The sequence below is a fragment of the Ixodes scapularis genome, unplaced genomic scaffold (genome assembly GCF_016920785.2).
Source record: "Ixodes scapularis isolate PalLabHiFi unplaced genomic scaffold, ASM1692078v2 PGA_scaffold7__128_contigs__length_106722199, whole genome shotgun sequence".
NCBI lineage: Eukaryota > Metazoa > Arthropoda > Arachnida > Ixodida > Ixodidae > Ixodes > Ixodes scapularis.
The window spans coordinates 85,296,550-85,305,219 of NW_024609882.1; the positions used below are offsets into that span (position 1 = coordinate 85,296,550).

Below are 8,670 nucleotides of genomic sequence, written 5' to 3' on the forward strand. Positions count from 1 at the left end.
ATCCACAACTTATCCCACAAGCTTAAGAAAATGGCCAATAGAGTCAACGTAGACGTTGTCTTCTCCGCGCCAAATAGACTTTCTAGCTTGTGCAAGAAGGTCAATGGGACATCTAGTCGACCAGTTGGATGTATCAAAAACCACCTGAACAAGTTCGTGTCCTGCATTGAGGGAGTCATCTATTCCTTCCCCCTCACATGTGGCAAGTGTTACATCGGACAGACGGGTCGCTGTCTAAATGACCGACTTCGTGAGCACCACAACAATGCCATAAATGCCAACTCAGGTCATTTAGGCCTACACTGCAGAGCGTGTGGATGTTCTCCCCTCCTAGAGAAATGCACCATACTGGGACAGAGCAGGGACAAAACGACGCGGGAAATAGTAGAAACCGCTAACATTGTAAGGCTAGATAGGATATGTGTTAGCACTCCTTCGCTAGCCTTAACGGAGAAAGAGTTGAACTATATAGAAAAAGCACAGTAGCAACGTCCGCTGTACAGGGAATTCATTACTTTTTTCCTTCTATATTTTTCTTCCTTCTATATTTTGTTTTTAATCCTTTTTCTGTTCTTGCCTTTTCTCTTTTTCATATGATCCTTGATTTTTTGTTTCACTGCCATTTGCATCGGAGTGAGTGAAGATGAAGATGAGGCATAATACATTTGAGTTGTCAGTCAGCGCTGCGTGAGTGTTCCTCCTGTGTATGCGTGATTTTCCTTTTTAAGTGTGTCTGATCTTGTGCGCTGTGAAGCATTATGCTGAAGTTAGCGTCACCACGTAGCCTAACCTCTTCTTTACAGAGGCGCGCGGGTGCACAAGGGCTGAAGCATAGAGTTATTATATATAATTTACGCTAGAGGCTAGATATCCAACAAACGCAAGTGTGCTGTCGCAAATTAAAAAAAAAAAAAAACACAGCAACATGTCACAAATTTGCTTCCTGTAATGCATATCTATACGGAAAAGCGAGTGCATTTTCTGTCCGTGCTCCATGTAAGAGCGACTATAACGAATAATTCGTGCACCCTGGGTAGAGTGCAACATATCTCAGTCACGCAGTGGAAATGCCTGGTCTCTCAGGGCGTTTTTGTTTCAAATTCATGGCAGTAAGAACTGTGCTAAAACAGCTTCTTACATATATTTTTGTGCACTTTTGGACAATGTCAACTCGAACCAGGGGTCGCCAGCTTCACTTCTTTTCAGAATGGTGAATATACGTGCCAAACGAAAGAAGCACATGTAGAGTACCAAAAGAGACTTCAATAACAACGCAGTAGCACTGGATCCCTAACTCCTTGTGCATTCTAAAAATAAAAATAAAAATAAGGCCACGTAATATAGTTCGATTTGCAATTAAGTACTGCTTTATCCTTTCTGCTGATGAATATGCGCGAAGATGCCTGTTCCGCGTTCAAAACGTCACCCGCACACGCAAAATATTTAAGAATAAGGAGAAGCCAGAAAGCAGTTTTTCGATAAAATCTGCCGGCGTAAATATTTACTAAAATACACCCCCTTCCTAGCGCACATTTTTTATTATTTACGTTTGTATTGTTTTAACCCTTCATTAATATGCGCGACAGGGTCATTTTCATATGCTGACAGGACGGGCATATTAGCAATATGTGAGCCCTATCAAAATGCTGTACAACCTTGAACCCACTTTATATTATTTATGTACGTTATTCTGCATCGACTGTTCAGTCCTGTTTACACATTTGCTGTGAAACAGAGGCTTGGGCCTGATATATAGAAAGGTTTACCATCGTTCACTGGTGAAGAAACATACTGTACGGAAAACAGTGACACGCTTACAACGATAATAAGGGTGCATACTATTATACGACAGAAATAACAAAATTACCGATCTCATTTTATGGTGTAGATATGAAATGCACGCACGTTCTTCAAGAGGAATGCACAGGAACGCCGCGAATGTTGACTGGTTGCTGTGTCCTTTAATTTTCATCCCGTAAGTCGCATAGACACTAGCGCCAATTGAAAGTCTTGCGAACGTTATAACTCTATGGTGTCAAGTAATCACTGGAATATTCCATTTTCGAGTGCCGTCCGATAAAGTGTACGCTGCAACGCTAGCGAAAGTCAGACGCGTCCTTGTGGAAGTCGCCAAAAGATAGCGGAAAGCAGTTGCCTAGCGAAGGCTTGGCGGTTTTGACGAAGAGTGTTATTTCACAGAGCGTCCTGTTTGGACGCCTGACTTGTAGCCCAAGCTAGCGTTGCCGCGTTCGCTGCATATTGGATTCGCAACATTTCGTTGCCCTAGCTGGTTTGATATACAAAGCCTGTATTACACGGAGCTTGCAACTGATAGGTCGTAGTGACGTGATTTATGTACCGTGTTTGCGGGATGAACTGCGGGAAGCTGCCGAAGGCCTTGGTAGTCTCAAACCTCTTCACATTGCAGCCTCCTTTTCTCTTCGCAAAAAAAAAAAAAAAAAAAAAATATATATATATATATATATATATATATCGATTCGTCATCATCGCGGCCGGCTCGCCTAAGCAAGTGGAACCGGCCGTGGTAATGAGGAATCGCGTGTTCGGAAGGGCGGAGCGATAACTCTACCGGCGCTCTTTTCTGTTGTTTCGGTTTGACGCCAATTACTAGAGTGACATTTCTCGACCCCGTAGCGCCTACTAGGAACTTTTTGTCCAAATTGGACGACACGGTGAGACCATACTGTGGCCGATCTTCAATCCTGTAAATGCATTAGGGGCCCTCAAGTGCCAAATTAGAAATTTAGGTAAAACATTTTAGTTAATTAGCAACTAATTGATTAATATAACCTTGTTTCTAGAGGCCGCCATGGCAACTAACACTTCCTAAGGGCTCAAATTACTCTACCTCACGTTCCATTTTTGTGAAAATTTGGTGCAGCGAAGAAAAAACACTGTATATATATATATATAACGGGCATTTTGGCGGGAGGCCGAAGGCGTGGGTATAAAACTAAGAAGAAAAAAACCCTTAGTGAAAACAGCAACATATATATATATATAAATATTGTAAGGAAACGATGTTACAAACTGATGGGGGTTTTTTATTTACAGTGCGGTAGCTAGGTTGAGAGAAAGGCTGTTGGGAATTCAGCTAGTCGCGCGCTCTGCCCGAACGAACCTCTCCCTCCTCGTCTTCCCTCAGCCTCCGTGTTTTTCCCCAACGCACCGTAGATCTCATCTTCGTCACAATGCCCTCTTGGTAGAGATAGCCATCCTGGCGAAGCTGGTATTAGGTGTGGTCAGTAGGGGGGCAGTAGAGTTTAAGGCGGTTGATATGGGCCGTTTCACGAGAACGTCGGCGGCGATCGGCAGGTGGGGAGAGAGGCTCAATTTCGTAGTTTACAGGTGAGGTCTGACGAAGCACGCGATATGGGCCTGTGTAGTTTGATAACAGTTTCTCGGAGAGACCGGGTTGGCGTTGTGGAATCCACAAAAGGACGAGATCGCCGGGTGTGAACGAAGTTGGGTGGGTTGTATCATCGTGACGGCTTTTTTGCTGTCCTTGCAGGTGTGTCGTCCGTGCTCGTGCTAGCTGGCGGCATTGTTCAGCATGATTTCTGATTTCGGTGACTGGAAGGCATTCAGAAGGATCGGGTGAATAGGGTAACAAGCGATCTAATGTTGAAGAGACCTGCCTCCCGTAAAGAAGGAAAAATGTTGAAAATTGAGTAGTGCTTTGAACGGCGGTATTCTAGGCGAAGGTTACGAACGGAAGAACCTTGTCCCAATTACGATGATCGGGGGAAAAGTACATGGCGAGCATATCGGCAAGTCTTCGGTTGAAGCGCTCGGTCATGCCGTTGGTCTGCGGATGATATGGTGATGTTGTTCGATGGAGGACACTGCAAGCTCGCAAGACCTCTTGGATGATTTTAGAGAGAAACACAGTTCCGCGGTCGCTGAGGAGTTCTTTCGGGGCACCATGACGGAGAACAACCTGGTTCAAGAGAAAGTTGGCCACATTTTCCGCTGTGGCGGTAGGCAAAGCAGCAGTTTCAACATAACGCGTTAGGTGATCAATGGCGACGATGATCCAGCGATTTTCAGAGGAGGAGTGAGGAAGTGGGCCAAAAAGATCTATTCCGACACGGTCGAATGGTCGTTCTGGGCACGGAATGGGTTGAAGCAGGCCTTGAGATGAATATAAAGGCAGCTTACGGCGTTGGCATGGGAGGCATGATTTCAAAAACTTTTGGACGCTTCCATGAAGTCCTGGCCAGTAGTACCGTGAGCGTACCCGATTGTAGGTCTTGAGTAGACTTCCGTGACCACATGTTGGGTCGTTGTGGGGGCATTCTAAAACCTCACGTCGCAAGTGACGGGGAATGGTAAGAAGCCAATGGGAGCCTTCGGGCGAATAGTTGCGCCGGTAGAGAAGGCCATTTCGAATGCGAAAATGCTTGGACTGTCTTTGTATTGAGCGGTTTGGGGAAGGTGCAGGGTCTCTGACAACAGCCGAAATTTTAGATATCCAAGGATCTCTTGCTTAATTGTTCTTGCTCCATGTCGTCAATTTTTAACGCCGATAAGGTGATAGGGTCTTCATCAGTGTCAGGTAGGTCTGGTGGTTCAGAGTGCAGAAGACATCTAGAGAGACCATCGGCGTCGCCATGTTTGCGGCCGGATTTGTACAGAACAACGAAGTCGTACTCTTGCAGCCGCAGCATCCATCGACCAAGACGTCCCGTCAGATCTTTCAAAGATGACAGCCAGCAAAGCGCGTGGTGGTCGGTCACAACGTTGAATTTTCGGCCATAAAGATATGGACGGAACTTGGCAACTGCCCTGACGACTGCCAAGCATTCTTTTTCAGTTACGGTGTAATTTCGTTCTGGTTTTGTGAGAGCCCTGCTTGCATAGGCAACAACGTAGTCGCCGAAACCTATCTTGATTTGTGCGAGCACAGCCCCAACTCCAAAGCCGCTAGCATCAGTGCGAAGTTCTGTTGGGGCAGTAGGATCAAAATGCCGAAGTATCGGGGCAGATGTTAAAATATCTTTAAGCTGGTTGAAAGCAGCCTCGCACAGCGATGTCCAAGAAAATGGGTGTGAGGATTTCTTTAGAAGATCCTGCAGGGGTGCCGCTATGGATGCGAATCAGCGTACAAAACGTCGAAAATAGGAGCAAAGTCCAAGAAAACTTCGAATTTCTTTTTGGGTGGTTGGCCTGGGCATGTCAGAAACGGCTTGAATTTTGCTAGGGTCGGGTTGAACGCCTTCTTTGGACACGAGATGGCCAAGCACTTTAATTTGCCGCGCTGCAAATCGACATTTCTTTGGGTTGAGCTGAAGGCCGGCGTTGCTGAGACAGGACAATACGGCGGTTAATCTACACAGGTGCTGCTGAAATGTGTTTGAAAATATTACTACGTCGTCTAAATAGCACAGGCATATCTTCCACTTGAGGCCGCGCAACACTGCATCCATCATACGTTCGAATGTTGCCTGCGCGTTGCATAAGCCGAAGGGCATGACGGTGAACTGGTACAGGCCATCGGGTGTTACGAAAGCTGTTTTTTCTTGGTCGTTGGAGGCCATAGGAATTTGCCAATAGCCTGAACGGAGGTCTAGACATGAAAAGTACTCCGCTCCCTGCAAGCAGCCGAGCGCATCGTCGATTCTTGGCATTGGGTATACATCTTTTTGGGTGATCTTGTTTAATCTTCGGTAGTCAACACAAAATCTGATGGTGCCATCCTTTTTCTTGACAAGGACGACTGGTGACGCCCATGGACTCGTAGAGGGCGTGACGACACCTTTGTCAATCATGTCGCTGACCTGGTTATCGATGACGCTTCGTTCAGACGCTGAAACTCGGTATGGGCGTTGACGCAGGGGATTCTCGTTGCCCGTATCGATGTGGTGAACTACCGACGTGGAACGTCCCAAGGTGGATTGCGGGCGATCAAATATGGAGCTAAACTTGCGTAGAACGGCAAGGAGTGAGGCCTTTAGAGACGAATCAAGGTGGTTATCTATAGTCGCTAACAAGAACTGGTCCTCGTCCTCTTGCTGCGGGGCTAATGGACAACAATATTCAGAAAAAGAATTATTGAAATCAAAAACTTCGATAGCTTCGTATGGCTCAACGGAAGCAACGACTGTATTTGCAGGAAGCATTATTGAAAGAGAAGACATATTTAAAGCCATAAGGAATGCGGTGCCATTGTGAAGGTGAAGCAGAGAAAAAGGGACAAGGATACCTGTCTTACGAAAAAAAATTGTGGAAGGGGAGACCATTAGAGGAGACGCCGAGACTCTGGATGATTGAATCGGTAAAGGAACAGACGAAAATGGAGGAACTTGTACGTCATCAAGGAGGGATAATTTGATCGTGTGCACAGCAATGTTGTCGTCGGGAAGGTGGATTTGAGCGAAATCTACTTCTGCACGTCCACAGTCGATAACAGCGTTTGTTGCTTTTAAAAAGTCCCACCCAAGAATAACGTCGTGAGAGCAGGAAGACAACACCAGTAATTGGACACAGTAACACACTTCTTGAATGACAACACGTGCTGTACAGACACCGGTCGGGACAACATTTTGTGCTCCAACAGCTTTAAAGGGGCGACCAGAAAACGGGGTTGTGACTTTCTTCAACTTACAACAAAGGTCAGCCCGAAGAACTGACACTGCGGCACCGGTGTCCATTAATGCTTGAGTGCGCAAACCATCAATAACTATATCTATCATATTTCGGGTAACTGGACGAGAACTTAAAGATGTGAAAGGATTTGCAGCTCTCGCCTCTTGAACTGCTCCTAGCAGTTTCCCTCTGCAATGGGCGATATAGTGCGTGGTCGTAGGGGAGACAGCGAACGCCGCCTGGGAGATGGAGATCTGCCTTGCCTTTGCCGTGGTTGTGGTCCAGTGTAATCTTGGTGTGAATACTGATCACTGCGTCGACCAGAACCGAAAGCTGGTCGATACTGCGCTTGCAGTGGGGCAGCGACAAAAACGGGCGATATGCCCAACATAGCCACATGAAAAGCAAATGGGACGATTTTCTGGCGTCCTCCATTGGTCAGCCCGGCGTGCTTGCCAGCGAGAAGGAGAAAATGGCGGCTGTGGTTGGAAGACCCGAGCAGGTATCGGGCGTGTTAGCATCTCGGCATAGGTTGGCACCTGAGGCACTAGCGGCGGTGACGCGGCCGGCGGCATAACGGCGCAAGGAATCGCGGCTTTGACTTGATCCTCAATTAGCGCTCTGATCGAAGGCGAGATAAAGGACTCCGGAGGGGTCGAAGGCTTTCCTAATTGGCGAGCCACTTCGTCGTGTACGATCTCTTGAATGACGCATCAGAGCTCGGCCCATTTGTCGACGGAGCCTTCGATTGCAGTTGTCAGGCTGGCCAGCTCTGCGGAAGGTTCCAGTTTGCGTTTGGCTGGCAAACGCTGAAGGCGCAGCTCAGAGAAGTTCTGGCAGGTGTCGATGACTTCAGAGACAGTCGTTGGCGCTTTGACGACAAGGATCTGGAAAGCATCTTCGGCAATGCTTTTCATGATGTTCTTCAGTTTTTCATCTTCGGTCATGCGGGTGTCAATGCGCTTGCACAACTTCAGGACATCTTCGATGTAGCTAACGAAGCTTTGATCGTGCAGTTGGGTGCGTGATGCCAATGTCCTCTTCGCGACGAGCTAACGCTGGGCGGGCTTCCCAAATACTTCCTGGATCTTTGCTTTGAACTGGGGCCAGGTCACCAGCTCTGACTCATGGTTGGTATACCATAGTTTTGCAACGTCGGTCAAATAAAAAATTACGTTATTGAGCTTCAGGGTGTCATCCCATTTGTTGTGGAGGCTCACCCTTTCAACTGACTCCAACCAGTCCTCAACGTCATCGTCACCGATTCCGCTGAAGAGCTTTGGGTCCCGCTGACGGAGGGCTCCCGCGCATAGGATAGTGGTTGCATTTGCAACAGTAGGTGCCTGGCCAGGAGTGGTGTCCTGCGCTGCCTCGTCCGAGGCTCCTTGGCGTGATACCGGTTGGCGTCGCATCGATTTCAGTGGTGTAGGATGCAGGAACACTTACGAGTGAAGTCCGGATAGTTGGGGAAACCCGCACCTCCACCAATTGTAAGGAAACGATGTTACAAACTGATGGGGGTTTATTATTTACAGTGTGGTAGCTAGGTTGAGAGAAAGGCTGTTGGGAATCCAGCTAGTCGCGCGCTCTGCCCGAACGAACCTCTCCCTCCTCGTCTTCCCTCAGCCTCCCTGTTTTTCCCCAACGCACCGTAGATCTCATCTTCGTCACAATATATATATATATATATATATATATATATATATATAGCTTGTTTTGTTCTTGCGATCAGGGATGCAATGACCAATCCTCTTCATAAAGCATACGAATAATTTGGGTTTATATTTTCTGGCCTTTTGTTGTTGTTTTCTAATGCCGGAGTCCCATTAATATCTACTCCAACAACCTCCACGGGTTGCTGCTCTAGGCAAATGTGGCCGCCGAAAGCAGGTCATGGCGTGTCATGTGCAGCCTCAACGCCAACCGCTTGCTTTTCAGCTGGCAAGCATTCATCTACAAATGATTTCAGCTTATTTTTACCGACTGTTTTCAAAACAAGAGGCAATGTGTTGTAAGCGAACATCCAGAGCGTTAGCTCTTTCTGGGAAAGGGATGAAAATG

At 47.1% G+C, this 8,670-nt stretch overlaps 1 pseudogene; it reads right to left on the bottom strand.

The window, feature by feature from the left end:
* Positions 1-7,322: 7,322 nt before the first annotated feature.
* Positions 7,323-8,021, bottom strand: LOC115316108 (annotated as a pseudogene).
* Positions 8,022-8,670: the final 649 nt, after the last annotated feature.